The sequence below is a fragment of the Pinus tabuliformis genome, chromosome 7 (genome assembly GCF_031772625.1).
Source record: "Pinus tabuliformis cultivar Carrire ecotype Pingquan chromosome 7, CPIR1, whole genome shotgun sequence".
In the NCBI taxonomy this organism is placed as follows: Eukaryota; Viridiplantae; Streptophyta; class Pinopsida; order Pinales; family Pinaceae; genus Pinus; species Pinus tabuliformis.
Window position 1 is genome coordinate 540320553 of NC_142293.1, and position 16031 is coordinate 540336583.

Here is a 16031-nt window from a genome sequence, read left to right on the forward strand (position 1 = left end):
GGAAGCCTATCTTATGTCCCTAGGAGTAGATGTTTGGAGCTCTGTGTTAGTAGATTATGTTGTCCCTGTAGTCCCTCCTACTGATGCAGATGGTAAAAGGGCATATGGAAATAATGCAAAGGCAAAGAATGTCATTCTCTTTGGTCTTACTCAATCTAAACTAGTAAATGTTGTGCATTGTAAGTCAGTCAAGGAAGTGTGTGACAAACTTAATCAGAGTCATGAAGGAGATGAGAAAGTTAAGCAAGCCAAAATTCAAACCTTTAGAATGAGGTTTGAAAGCTTAAGAATGAGTGAAGAAGAGAGTATAGCAGAGTATTTTCTCAAAGTTGATGAAGTGACCAACATGATTAGAGGACTGCATGAAGCTATCAAAGAATATGTAATTGTTCAATGTTCTTAAGATCTCTCCCTATGAGATTTAATTCCAAAATATCAGTCATTGAAGAGATGACTGATTTGAAAATTCTCTCAATTCTGAGATGAGAGTAGGAAAAGAGAATATTGAAACAAAGGAGAAATATTTCAAGGTGTCCAAGAAGGATAGGGAGCACAAATATCATCAAGATTTTTCTAGCTATGAATCTGATAAGGAGTTGGCTCACTTTTCTAGGAAACTAAAACATGGTTCAGGAAAGTATAAAGGGAAGTTTCCCTTCAAATTATTTGACTGTGGAATAGTTGGACAATTTTCATCCAAGTGCCCTTATAAAGAAAAGTTAGAAAATGAAACTGATCATAAGTTCAAAGGCAAATCTCAGAAACATAAGAAAAAGTTCTCAAGAAGAAGGGGCTCTACTCCAAAGAGGATAGCACGGTACCAGAATCTAATAGCGAAAATTCTTCAGAGGATGATTCAAATGAGTGTTTACTTAATGCACTTGAATTTGACTCCAAGAAACAAAATGTTATAGACTTTGAAGAAGGAGCAATGAACCTTGAAGGGGACCTCATCAGTGCTCTTGATGAGTTAAATAAGGCCAGAAGAAAGAACAAGCAACTAAAATAACAATTGTTGTGAGCAGAAGAAGGTATGTATAACTCTGACAATAAGTAAGTTTTTTATCAAAAAGAAAAACTTGAAGAAGCCATTAGAAGTAAAATACAACTTATCTATTTGATTAGAAGAAAAACAAAAAAATGTGAAAATCTAGAAGAAGAGAATAGACACTTAAAGCAGGAGTTAATCAAAGAAAAGGAGGAGATGATCCCAAAAACACGAAAAGAAGAGATCATGTCCTTTAAAGTCAAGTTAGAAGAAGCAAAATGGAAGGAAGAAGTTCTTAATGATTTAATTCATGAATGGGAAGAAAATTGTCAGAGTCTCGAGGTAGAAATTGTCTCTTTGAGAACTGATCTTGAGAGATTAGAGACCAAGAAGGGTGTGAATGAAAAGTTTGCAGAAGAGACAAGAAAGATAGATCATATTTTGAACAATCAAATGTCTCTAGAAAATAAGATAGGCCTTGGATATTCTAGATCAGAGGAGTCTCCTATGAGAAATTTGAGCATCAAGTCCGAAGGATTTGAAGAACCTTAGAGCTATGCAAAGGTTCTTCAAGGAAGATTCAATGATGGAAAAAAAAATCAATCTAGAGAGGCACCCAGCACTATAACAAAAATCCTAACCTCTCAAAGGACTCATACTAGAGGAGAATGAATCAATCAACAAGACAACATAAGTACCTACAATTTGCACAAACTCATGAACTTTCTAATTTTAGGTACCCTAGTTTGTTTTATGGTCATTGTTATAAGTGTCATATCTTTTGACATAAAGTTGTTAATTGTAGAAGAGTCAAATTTAAAAGAGATGAAAATTTCAGATACAGGAAGTATCATAATTTTAGATCTCAAAACTCTCCTCATAGGAATAGAAATCTTTTCTCTCCCTTGACGGATGATGTTGAATGTTTTAAATGTAATAGTTTTGGGCACAAGTAAATTGAGTGTAGAAGCAAGTTTGAGTATGCATATAAATACCGGTATGCTTGGCATCTAGCCTTTCCAAAATATAAGAAGAATTGGAAACACACGTCTGAAAAAACATGGAATGTGGACTTGCATTGTCTGTGCATGATCAAGACAATAGGTGGTATGTGGATAGTGGCTTTTACAAGCACATGACTAGAGACAAGAGTAAATTCATATCTCTAAAGGAAAAATTTAGAGGGAACAATTTCACTTTCGGCAACAATGCTCCAACAAGAATTAAAGGTAAGGGCATAGTCAGTCTTGATGAAAAGACTAAAGCTAAAAATGTGTTGCATGTAGAGGGACTTAAACACCATCTACTTAGTGTGAGTCAGATGTGTGATAATGCCTATAATGTGACTTTTCGATCCAAAGATTGTAAAAATTGGAATGAAGGAAATGGAAAGTTCGTGGGGAAGGCGGTCATAACTCATAATAATGTATATGTGTTTGATGATTCCAAAGGTAGTTGCCACCTAAATAAAAAAATTCAAACTTGGTTATGGCATAGAAGGCTTGGTCATATAAATTTTTATAGCTTAATAAATATCAGCAAGTCATAATTTGTAAGAGGATTACCAAAGTTGTCAAAGCCTGATAACTCAATATGCAAGTTTCGTCAGTTTGGTAAGTAGACAAGGGTTCAGTTCAAGACAAAGGACTTCTCATCTTCTAAACCTTTGGAGCTAATTCACACAGATATATGTGGTCCAACAAGGATGAAGAGTCCAAGAGGGGAAATATATTTTATTTATTTATTATTTCGCCATAGCCATGTGGATAGTGCTCTTAAAAGAGAAATCAGAGGCTCTGAATAATTTCAAGATATTCAAAGCCTAGGTCGAGAATGAGAAATATCTAAAGATCAAGTGCTTAAGATCAGATAGAGGTGGAGAATTCACTCCAAGAGAGTTTGAAGAATTTTGTGTAAAGCATGGCATCAGGAGGTAGTAATCAGTGGCCAGCTCCCCTCAACAAAATGGAGTAGTAGAAAGAAATAACATAACAAATCAAGAGATGATCAGAGCTATGATGGATAAGGTAGATGTACCCCAAACCTTTTGGGGAGAAGCAACACAAGAATTAGTTTATTTAGAAAATAGAACACAACTTAGGCCTAAAAATTATAACTCCCTATGAGTTATGGAAATGGAGGCCTACATTAGTGAAACACTACAAGATGTTTGGGAGAAAATTCTTTATCAAAAGAAATGATAAAAATCTTAGAAAGTTTGATCCTTGTGTTGATGATGGCATATTTCTTAGGTACTCAGTGTAAGGTAAAGGATACAAGTGCTTCAAAAAAAGGACAAAGAGAGACGAAGACTACATTGACATAGTAGTGGATGAAATAATACCACAATTTGAGTCTTCCAAAGGAAACATAAACTCAGATGGAGAAGAAATTTCAGCCACCATATTCTCAAACCAAGAAGAAATAGAGGCAGATGATGAAGATGAAGAAATAAGTACAACACCAAGGTCCAAAACTCCCTCAAGGTATGTATAGAAACAACATCCTGAAAGTCAAATTATTGGTGATCAAAGACTTGGTGTTCAAACAAGGAGGAGATTCCTTCGCAGCCCAAGTTGTGCAAATATTACTCTATTATCTGAAATTGATCCCAACAATCTCAGTCAGGAAAGTGAGGATAAGTCTTGGGTAAAGGCAATGAATGAAGAGATGGACCAAATTGAGAAGAATGAAACTTGGGAGCTTGTTCCAAGACCCAAAGAGAAAAACATCATATGCACTAAATGGGTCTTCAAAAATAAGCTAAAGGAGTAATGCCATGTGATTAGGAACAAGGCTCCCTTAGTCTGCAAAGAATATGCTCAAATAGACGGGATATATTTTGAAGAAACCTTTGCACCTCTAGCAAGACTAGAAGCTATCATAATGTTTCTTTCTTTTTCCAGTTGTAAAAAATTCAAGGTGTATCATATGGATGTGAAGTCAACTTTTCTCAATGGAGATATGGAAGAAGAAGTATACATCGAGTAGCCAGAAAGGTTCATGCTCACATAAAATAAAGGGTTTGTTTGCAAACTAAAAAAGGCATCATATTAGCTCAAACATACCCCTAGAGCCTAGTATGCTAGATTGGATAAATACCTTTAGCAACAAGGCTTTAAGAGGGGCATTGCAGAAATAAATATGTATATAAAGTCTAAAGATGACCACTTATGTATTGTGGTAGTTTATGTAGATGACATAATCTTTGGCAGAAATCTAGAGCAGTTGGGACATCAATTTGCAAATTGTATGTAGACAAAATTTGAGATTTCCATGATAGGAGAACTATCCTTTTTTCTAGGGCTGCAAATTTCTTAATCAAAGGACGACATTTTCATCTCCCAATGCAAGTACTTGTGAGAAACACTGAAGAAATTGAGACTAGAAGAATGAAATCTGGTTAGCACCCCCATGGTTACATGCTATAATTTATACAAAGAATATGAGACACCTTTGGTAAATCATACAGCCTATAAATTAATGATAGGAATCTTATTGTATCTCAAAGCCTCAAGACCAAATATCGTGCAAGCAGTTGGCTTGGTGACCAAATTTCAATCCCACCCCTGTGAAAGCCATGTCATTATTGTAAAAATGATTTTCAAATACTTGCAAGGCACACCAGACTATGGATTGTGGTATGCTAGGAGCAGAGAGTTTAAATTAAATGCCTATACTGATGTTGATTGGGCAGGCAATATTGATGACAGGAAGAGAACCTCTGGCGCAACATTATTTTTTAGATATTTTTTGGTACCTTGGGCCAACAAGAACAAGATTCCATCTCATTATCAACAGTTGAAGTGAAGTACATTGTTGTTGCCACTTTTTGTACACAAATTCTATGGATGAAGTAGACCTTAAAGGACACCAATGTAAAGTTGACTGATCCAATTCCACTCATGTGTGACAACACAAGTGTTATAAGAATTTCTAAAAATTATTTCATGCACTCAAAGACCAAGCACATTCCCATCAAGTTTCATTTCTTAAGAGAACAAGTTGTTGCTAATGTTGCTCGACTTAAATATGTGACCACTAGAGAGCAGCTTGTAAACTAGCCACTAGCAAGAGAACTCTTTGTGTATCTCTAGCAGCAGATAGCAGTTGTGACTCCTCCACCCAAGTGACTCAATTAGAATGAGTATTGGAAGCTACTCAGCTTGTTGGATCAATTGAAGAGTAGGTTGTAGAGTTTTAGGGGGAGATTTTGGGAGCATCCTTTGCCATTGATGTCAAAGGGGTAGAATTTTATTAATGCCAAGGGGAAGAAAAACGATGGAGAAAAGCATGTCCAGTTTTAGGGGGAGCTTGGTATGTTTCCATCAATGCCAAAAGGGGAGATTATTGGGAATTTGGCTTTGTCTGAATGGCTAGTGACATTCAGTATGTTGGCATTGATGTCAACTAGGCCAACATTGGTTTGCATGGTGTGTCGAACTCAAGGGGATTCCCATGGTTGTTGCAGTATCTTGTATAGAATCATCATAGTAGCAGGCTTAGTGGAAAATCCATAATATGATGACTATGATGGATGGGGATTCCCATTCCTTGAAGGTATTTATACCTATGGATTTTAGCTCAAATGCTCTTGGAAATGGCATGTTGTATCATGCTCAGAAAAATATTTCTAACGGTATGTGGAAGTCTGCAAATGATCTCCTGGATCGACAGTTATTGATAATCAAAGTCAGGGTCTCCAAAGTCATATTTACAGTGCCAGAAGTAGCTAAGAGACTCTTTAGTGGCATTTTAGTTTGGAAAATTTTCCAGCTATGGCGGATATCCTTAGCAGAGATTGTTTGGAAGTTCGGAAGCTCAGAAACTTGGAACTTTATTAATAAGTGATTTGAATAGTTTAGATTCGAGCTAGCATGAAAAATGCTCAAAAGGTCGGAAACCCAGAACTTTATTAATAAGTGACCTAGATAGTCTGGGGTCAGGCTAGCAAGAACATTACTTGGAATGTCGAAAGCCCAAAAGCCTATAACTTTATTTAATAAGTGACCCAGAAAGTTTGTAGTTGGGCTAGTGGGAACAATAATTGAAAAATGTCAATCGACGGAACCCATAACAGAGATTGCCCAGAAGGTCAGAAGCCTCGAAGGCCGTAAATTTATTAATAAGTGACTCGGAAAGTCTGGAACTAGGCTAGTAGGAACAAAAATTGATGAGTTGTCAATCGATGGAACCCGTAACAGAAATTTCCTGGAAGTTCTTTGTAATTCGGAACCAAGTATAAGTGGGACTGACAGGTAGAAATCATAGTGGGATAGCATAGACTGACAAGTGGAACCATTTAAAGAGTGCGGGATCGTGGAGTGGGCCAAACTTAGAACCTCCACTAACAGCTTAAAGGAAGAGGAACAGCTATTTATAAGCATGCATTGTCAATGGGGCACACAAGTGGCCCAGGTCGGAAGCCTGCAAGCTCATGGGTCTTAACGAGGGCTATTAAAAAGAGACTCGGGAATCTGGGCTCCAACTCAGTAAGGGTATATGTATATGAGTGTGGCCCATTCTACGTGGAAGATCATAACTAGGATGGTTCGTGAATACATTAGGAAGGAGTCTCAGTAGCTAAGTAAATGTGCATTGCAAGGTTGGTGTCGTTGATTAATGGTGACTACAAGAACTATTGGCTCAAGAATAGAAAGGACCCTGATTGCACATAATGAATTAATGGAGTCTGTCCAGAGCAGAAGCAAGCTTCCTATGTTCTTACTTGCACTCTCTGTGGAATTAAATGAAAAATGGAACAAATTTATGGGTTGTTGTAATAGATTTTCCAGATCCATCCCATTCATATTTCTTTGAAGATCGACATTTCGAACCTGCAACTGAGGTTCATCACCAGGATAAAAGTATGTGGAAAACTGATCAACCTTAATATATAATAAATATGGAAATGGTAATAGGTTTTGAGAAACTGACCAACAATGAAGTTATTCATAATGGACTAAGTAATAATTAAAATATTAAAATGAATAAAATGTTTTTGCAAAGATTCATAAAAGTTATATGCTTATATTATTATGATTAATATTATGATATATTATTAAATAATTAATATAATATGATTTTCAAGGATTGATGTATTAAAATTAATAATATATTTATTTTTTTTTTAAATATATTTAAATGAGGGCTAAATCATTTGTTATTAATGTAATTTTAATATATTAAAATTAATAATATTTCGGAAAATATTTTAGGAAGAGATTTGGGTTAGATGTTTTTTTCATTATATTTAAATGAGGGATTAGGGATAAATCATATAAGGGAGAATATTGAAATATATTTTAGAATATATTTTAATGAGGGCTTAGGGTTAGGGTTAAATGCTTTTTTTTTTTAATTATATTTAAATGAGGGTTTAAGGTTAAATTATATAAGGAAGAATATTAAAAATGAACAAGGGGGAGAGATAGAGATGAATGAAGCATGAGTTAATGGGTTTCAAAATTTTTGGATTTTAATTTTAATGTGGGGATCCAATTTTTGTTTATGATCCTTCCTTCATCCTTGTTTAGGTTTTTAGGATGTTTATTGATTTCAATGGCTTCTTTAAATTTTCTATTGAAATAGTGGTTAACTTTAGTGAGAATGTGGGTTTCCTAATTGCATATATGATACTTTGTATTGTTGGAGTGTTCTGCTAGTATATAGTTTTTCGATCAATTATGTTTTATGTAAGAGGAATGTTCTAAGATGCGAGTGTTGATTGATTGGCCAGTCTCTCCAACATATGGGATTCCACAAGAACAAGGGATCACATAAACTCCTTTTTGGAATTTAGGGTCAATGGGGTCTTTAGTATATTTGAGACAACTATGGATGGTTCTTATAGGTTTGAAGGTGGTCATGATTTTGTGTTTTCTTAGGACATGGGAGATTTTTCCTGTGGTGCCTTTAATGTAAGGAAGTTCGAATTTGCCGATGAAGTTGTCCAAATTTTTGTTTTTATTTTTAAGATAAGTTTCTTCTCTTGCTTTATTCAATTCTTTGATGGCTTGATGTTTTTCTTATCCATTTTTTAAAAACACATTTATTAGATGGGATTTCTCTTTATCTAGGTGTTCTTTATCAGATATTCGAGCAACTCCCATTGCAAGGGTGTTTAAAATGCCTAATTTTTTGTTGGGATGTGGTGGGATGAGGCATGGTGATATTGTTTAGTGTGGGTCTTTTTTTGATAAACCTAGTGAGAGATGGAACCATCAGAATTTCGAGTGATGAGGATGTCAAGGAAAGGAAGGTTGTCATTAACTTCTATTTCCATGGTAAATTTGATTGATGGTGAAAGATTATTTAGATGTTGTTTTAAAGTTTCTAAATCTTCACGTCCATGTGGTCATATGATGAAAGTGTCATCCACAAATCTTTTCCATAATTTAGGTTTTAAGGGAGCACTTTCAAGGGCTTTGGATTCAAAATATTCCATGAACAAATTGGCTATAATTGGGGAAAGAGGAGATCCCATCAATAGGAATGTTAGTGTATAAAAAAGTGAAATCAAAGCTAACTAATATATCATTTTTATGAAGCTTAATATTTTTTATTTCATTTATGAAGTGGATGGAATCTTTGACAAATGATTCAGTGTTTCCAACTAAGGGTTTTAGCTTCTTGTCAAGGTATTTTGCAAGATGATAAGTGGGACCTCCAATGGTGTTAACAATGGGTCTAATGGGCATCCCATCTTTATGTATCTTGGGAGCCCCAAGATACAGGTTTGATGGCATGATGCAGATTTTCCCTTTGACTCCTATGTGTGTGTTGAAGGCAAGAAAATCTTTGACTCAACATTGGGGAATACCACTCGGTCAGGAACTTAAGGCAGCTTCATTTCCATTGGAATTGGTGGTTCCGACTGGGGATAATGGAACCAGTTTCCCATGAAATAAATATAAATGAGTGATGCAAATATAATGAGAATAATGGAGTAATTTAAATCTAAATCTGATATTAATAAATAAACTTATTCTATGTATTTCTCGGGATAATATTTCTTTACATGTGATTCATAAAAAGATTTCACAAAGCATGCACAATATAGATCATTAAACATTTTTATGAAAAGAAAACAAGTAACATGAACTAAATTAATTAAATAGTTAATTAATTTAGTTGATTAAAACTAATCACATATAAGATATCGTTATTTCATATACGATCACAAATAACACAACCCTACATATCAATAGTGACAATGTTTGACTATTTTCAAACCATGCTTATAATTAAACAACTTATAAAAAAATTACTATCTATCCCAATGAAACATAGCAGAAATATAAAGATAATAGTACATGATACATCAAGACTCTTCTCATGGAAAAGATAGCTTCCGGTTCAACTCTTCTATTAGATAATTTTGGAATAAACAATAGTGCAATTTCAAAGTTGTCTATAAAAAATTGAGAACCCATTTCTAAACACATAAGAGGGGTTTAAATAGTCTATTAATATTAAAAAAAAAGTAAAATAAAAATAAAGGTCTTCAAAGTAGTTCAAACAAATTGAGCTAAGATCAAGCAAAGATAAAGATAGCATTTTGTTGTAACAAGAAATTCATGGTTGTGTTGCAGGCTGATTCTCCATTCGTCCTCTGAGTCCACATATGTTCATCAATGGCTTTAGATGGGGTTGGGGGGGGGGGGGGGGGGAGATGAATCGGTTGCATGCGCATCTACCTCGTAAATACTGCATCGCTAAGTGTTGGAAGAAGTTGATTTGTTGCATTAGAAAGACACCTCAGCACAAGTCGTTGACTATGTGGCTTTACCACGAAATTGCAATAGCTTTCAAGGTTTACTTTTGATGCCTTCAACCCTTTTCTTTTATGTTTCCTGCCATGACTTATTTAGAGATTTTACATTAGGTAAAGTAACCTTCTATATTCGTTGAAATTAGAAGCAAGATTTATGGCTCTAATGATAACCATTTTTTCTTTCTTCATCTTTATGTCCCAGTCACTGAAAAAAATATCCTTTTGAGGTTCTTAAATTCAAGGAATATCAACTGATCTTCCTTTAGCACTATCCTACCAATCTATATGCTCAAATATTTTATAATCAATTTCTTCATAGAATGCCTTTAGATTGGACAATTGTTTAACCAAGGAATCACCGGTCTTATATAAAACATGAATTAAAGTTAATTTATGACAAAATACAACCTTTTTCTTAGCAAGGAGCATATCCAATTCTCCCGCTTCTTTTCGAACTTCATTAATTTATGGATTTTCTTTCAACTGGTTAATCTTTTGTTGTAGCTGTTGCACATGTGCATCTTTATCTTTCATTTCAAATTCATATTTTAGTTTCAAATCGTTGAAACTTTTATGTAATTTGGCAAGCCTTGCTTGCCATTGATGTTCTACCACCTGCCTTTCATTCTGGAGACTTTGTTCTATTTCAAAAATCCTTTTGTCATTTTCCCTCATAAGCAGTTGAACCTCTGCTGCTAATCCATAGTCGCGCTTTTATATGGAATTTGCATCTACGGATAAACACATCTTCCCTAGGTGGGTGACTACACCTAGAACAACAGAAAGAAAGTAGTTTAACCTTTTCTTATAGATAATAGATGAGATAGAGGAACTTACTTGTTGCTTTTTGCTTCCTAAATCTATTTTTGAATCGCTCCCATCGCTCCCACTTGAACTAAATCCGCTCAAAAGGTACCTGCATCAAGAGAAACAGAAACAAGAAACGATCAAAGCATACATGAACTATCAACTATAAAACAATGGAATCGAATACATTGAAACACATAATCATCACAGATATGAACAATCATATGAGAAAAGGAATAAGCTCTTTATTAATGTAGAAGGAAGAGTATCACCTAATATAGTTCGATCATGTGCCACTCCTCCAGCTTCAGTTCAACCCTTGCCACATCAAAAGCTCAACACTCCAGCAGCATAACATTGCTTTACATAAACTCAATCCTCAAACCAATAGAATTTCCTTACAAACTTCAGATTCTAGCCCCCTAATCACTATGATGAGTGCTCAATTTATAGGAAATGGATGTAGTTTTATCATAAATGAGGGTATTGAATGGCTTTCCAATCTTGGAGTTAGTTTCCATGGAGCAAGGTATGAGAGGATAGGAGGTTAATGGATCTTTAGCCTATCCAATTTCGAGCTCATAAGAGGGGATAAGAGATGGGAACCTTTTAGAGTCATCTAGAATGAAGGAATATTGCCAGAACCCTATGCAAATTTCGATCAATCTTGCCCAGCACAGGCTAAAGAGGGCCTAGGTGCACTGCAATGCAGGCCACAGTGAGCCTGCCTGCTCTGCAGTGCATTGTCTCAAGGCTTGGGCTATGCTAGTATCCCAAGGAGGCATTTCAAGAAGGCTTTAGGCCATGAAACTTTCATAGAAGGATGCATTCAATGAGTTGACTTCTCTAGGGCATGTAACAACTTAATTAGGGTTTGATGAGCCCTAAAATTATTGTTCTAAATGTTGGGAGTGATGTCCCCAAATAGACATGTAACAGTTGCCCCCTAAAGCATGAAGTCGAAAAAGATAATGTCAAGTGATATGCTTTACGATGTGATGGAGAAGAACTGAAATGGACGGTGACCTGCATCGATTACAATACATAACATCATGATATTTTGGATTTTTTCATGAATTGCTAAGGGAAGGCATAACCATACTCAGCATATAAACTTTTCATTGATAGATATTCATCTACAGATATAGACCCATGATGGGATGACCATCAGTGTAAATCCATCGTACAAATGATTTAGTACTTTTCTGAAATCACAGCCCAGATGGATGAAACTAGATCTAGGGTCTTCTATCTCGTCCAATCGCTTGCTCAAGTATGAGTCTAACCATGTGAATATGTGATCTAAAGTCGAACATGGGAAGACACCATCTGATTATCGGCCAATGATGTAAACCATTAACAGACGCGAGAGAGATCACCAATAATGATAATGATTCTCAAGGTACTGCAGTGCATTCTGCATGGTGTGAATAGATGTTTTGATGTTGAACACCATACAAAGTATTTTGGTCGAAGTCCAGTGATGTCAACCTGTCGTCAGAAGCAACAAACTTGCCATTGATGTATGCAAGCCCCAAGGTACTGAAATGGTGTTTCTAAGTCAACTTCTTGGATAATGTGTTGATTTCGATAAGAAGTGATTCGTTGCAGGAGGGCCTTGATGTATCCCACATCAATGACACGAAACGAGTGTGATGATTTTGGAGACGAAATGTGACTGATGACACAAGGTTCAGGAATGGCGGTCATGAAAATGAAGGTTTATGAGTATTGCAAAGGATGATTTTTACTGGGTGACTTCTCTTGAACATGTCGGTGACACTGAATGAATTGGAAGCATTGAGCCAAAACCAAAGTGGTGGATGGTGTGATAGACCATAGGTATGATAACCATCAAGTAGATAATCCAACCCAAATAGTCATAGAGATGAAGTGAAAGTGTCATGTTCAAGTGATACTTGCTACCATAAAGTGATTTATCCCTTTTCTCATTTTCCCCAATCATTGCTGACCAATACCTCTTTATTTTTTAACAAGCTTGAGGAGGATAACATGTGCCTATAGTATAATTCTACCGTTTAGGTGAATCCGTTGCTATGTGATGTTTTAACGAGCCTAGCGAAGGTGAAACTCAATCTTGTCATGATGGACAAGTTTGTCACTATTTGATGTTTTAACGAGTTTAACGATAATGAGAACATGTTCCTTTTCATGTTTAGAGAGTCCGAAAAGGGACAAAATGAAAACTCCACAAGTTCTTTTTCGTAAGTTGTCTCTCAAGTCCTAAAAAGCATAAAATAATACAAGAGAGAACCTATTGACCATGTTCAATCAACATATTCCTTTTTCGTAAATAATCTATCTCAGTCTGGAAAAGGGTTAAACTTATACTGAGTAGATGTCATGTCCAATTCGATAACGAGTTGAAAAGGACAAGCGCTCGGAAATATTTTCATATTTAGAGAGTCTAAAAAGAGCATAAAGAGGATTCTAGGGGGGTTCCTTTTTCGATGTTTAACAGAGCTTAAAAAAGAGATAAAAATATGCTCTGTGGTCAAAGTACAATTCACAATCATGCATGTCAAATTCATTGTATCATCTGTAAATCTATTCAAAGCAACACCAAATGGATTAAACATACCTGTTTTATTGGTAAAAAGAGGTAAAAACTATAGTTTATTCATTAAATGACATGAAATAACCATAAAACAAGAATTTACCAAGTCATTTTCACCATTTGATATTTACCATTCAGTTTTGTGCTCTGAACTAGTTTTTACCTCGAGCTTCAGCAGCTGATTGTGAGAGATTCTGTGGATAATTTGTCGCGTCGTCAAGACTAGGTAGGAGATCTGCCTTTTCTCTTTCCTTTAAGTGCATTCTTTTACAGTTTCAACCAATTTTTTTAGGTTTTTGGGGTCCCTAGGGTAAATATACTTTGCCCTAGGATTAACGTAGCCTATCAAATTAAAAACGGTGCTGCAGTGCACCCAAACAGAAGGGTACCTACTCTGCAGCGCACTATTTCAAGGCTTGGGCTGCGTTGCACACAATTTATGATTTTGTTTCTCCTGTTTTATCCAAAAATCCTTCAATTTTTTGCATGAAATGGATCCTAACTAAGCTTATGGTTTGATTGCAGGCTTTGATCGAATCAAAATGACTATTACTTGGTGAGAAAGAGAGCATGAAGAATATGATATGAATTCCCTTAATGATCCGGGTACAGTTGAGGCCCTCAGAGACTGTGGGTTGCTCAAACAGTTCAAGTTGTCCGAGAGGAGGCAACAACTAGAACTATTGCAGTTCCTAGTTCATTCATGGATCCAACGGATCAGGATTTTCACATAGGAGGCAAATTACTTCCTATTTTGATCGATGATGTTTACTTCCTTACAGGGTTGTCAAGATGTGGTGCCCCCATATCTCTTTCAGGTTCTGCCCGTGGGGGTGAATCAGTGAGGGACTACATTTGACAGTTCTATCGGCCAGGTACATAGCCTAGCAAGGATGGGAAGATCAACATCAGGGATGTTCATGATTTTCCTTTGCGAACAATCCTTTTCACTATCGCAAAGTTGGCAGGTAGTGTGACACTTCATCTAGCGAATAGATCATATATGCAGTTTCAACTTTAGTGCCTTGAGCCAACTACATTCAACTGGTGTGAGGTAGTTCTATCTTCGATGAAAGAGTAGCTGACCAAGGTAAAGAGCGGTAAGACGAAGAATTTTAGCTATGGTTCAATCTTGATTTCCTTTACCTTAGAGAGAATTCCATTGATGCAACCTCAATATGTGGCACTGAGTTTGACTGGTCCTAGAGATGCACGGATGCAGAGATGGGTTGAGTTGATGGCTCGACAAGTTGGTCAATCATCAATCTCATTTCCTCTTGCATTCTTCAATTAGCTCAGTCAACAACACCTTGTCATCGAGGAGCATTTTTATAGCTCAAAATATCACCCTTGGTATTTGTGATGCTTGGTTTATGGCCTAGGGCAACCCCTCCTTCCAAACTTGGTCCAAATATTTTAAAAACAGTGTTTTACTCCCTATATGCTACTTTTCCCTGTGATAAAAGCATGTACATGCCAGTTAGTCAATACCCAACCCGTGTATATGTGTTAAAACACTTAAAAAAATAAATTTCCTTAACTATGGGCGGAGTTCACAGGTTTTACTTGTTGATTACCTCCTAGTGCCCATGGCCCAACTGTTTCCCAACTAAAAAACTAATTGGGGAAGTATAAATAGACTTCTATGGGATGGCCTTAAGGAGGAGAAGAGATAGAATTACTATATTGATATTATCCCCTAACTGAGTCTGAAGTATCCTTGTGCTTCAAGCACTTCCCCAAGTTCAGGAAACCCTTGTTTTCTTGAGTGTTGATATTCTCCCACTTGCTTGAGATATCATGGTATTGGTTATAGAAGGAGGCTATTGAACACTGGGACTGGACGGATCTGGAGGGCAGTTCCGCTTGGAGCTAGAAGAAGAAGACTCAGGTGAATTCTCTCTGTGTTGGTTATAGCTTTCTACAATAAAAAGAAACATTGTCTTGTTCCTGAGATTAACTTTGTTTGTGCATCAGATATTGTTGTAATTCATTTATGAATGTCATTTTGAGGTACAACTAATCATTTTGCTTATATGATATAAAGTTGATTTCATTTAAATGCTTTATCTATATACTCCTAATGATCTTCGAATCTGTAAATCAACCAATCCGAACATACATAGAAGCATATAGATAAAGCATTTTAATGAAATCAACTTTATATCATATAAGCAAAATGATTAATTATACATCAAAATGACATTCATACATGAATTACAACAGTATTTGATCCATAAACAAAGTTAATCTCAGGAACAAGGCATTCTGTCTTTTTATTGTAGAAAGCTATAACCAACGTGGAGAGAATTCACCTGAGTCTTCTTCTTCCGGCTCCAAGCAGAACCGTCCTCCAGATCCGTCCAGTCCCAGTCTTCAACAAACTCCTTCCATAACCAATACCATGATATCTAAAGCAAGTGGGATAATATCAACACTCAAGGAAACAAGGGTTTCCTGAACTTGGGGAAGTGATTGAAGCACAGGGATACTTCAGACTCAGTCAGGGGATAATCTCATTATAGTAATTCTATCTCTTCTCCTCCTTAAGGCCTTCCCATAGAAGTCTATTTATACTTCTCCCAATTAGTTTTTTAGTTGGTAAACAGTTGGGCCATGGGCACTAGGAGGTAATCAACAGGTAAAACATGTGAACTCCGTCCATAGTTAAGGAAATTTTATTTTTTTAAGTGTTTTAACACATATACATGGGTTGGGTATTGACTAACCCGCATGTACATGATTTTATCACAGGGAAAAGTAGCGTATAGGGAATAAAGCATTGTTTTTAAAATATTTGGACCAAGTCTGGAAGGAGGGGTTGCCCTAGGCCATAAACCAAGCATCACAAATACCAAGGGTGATATTTGGAGCTATAACAA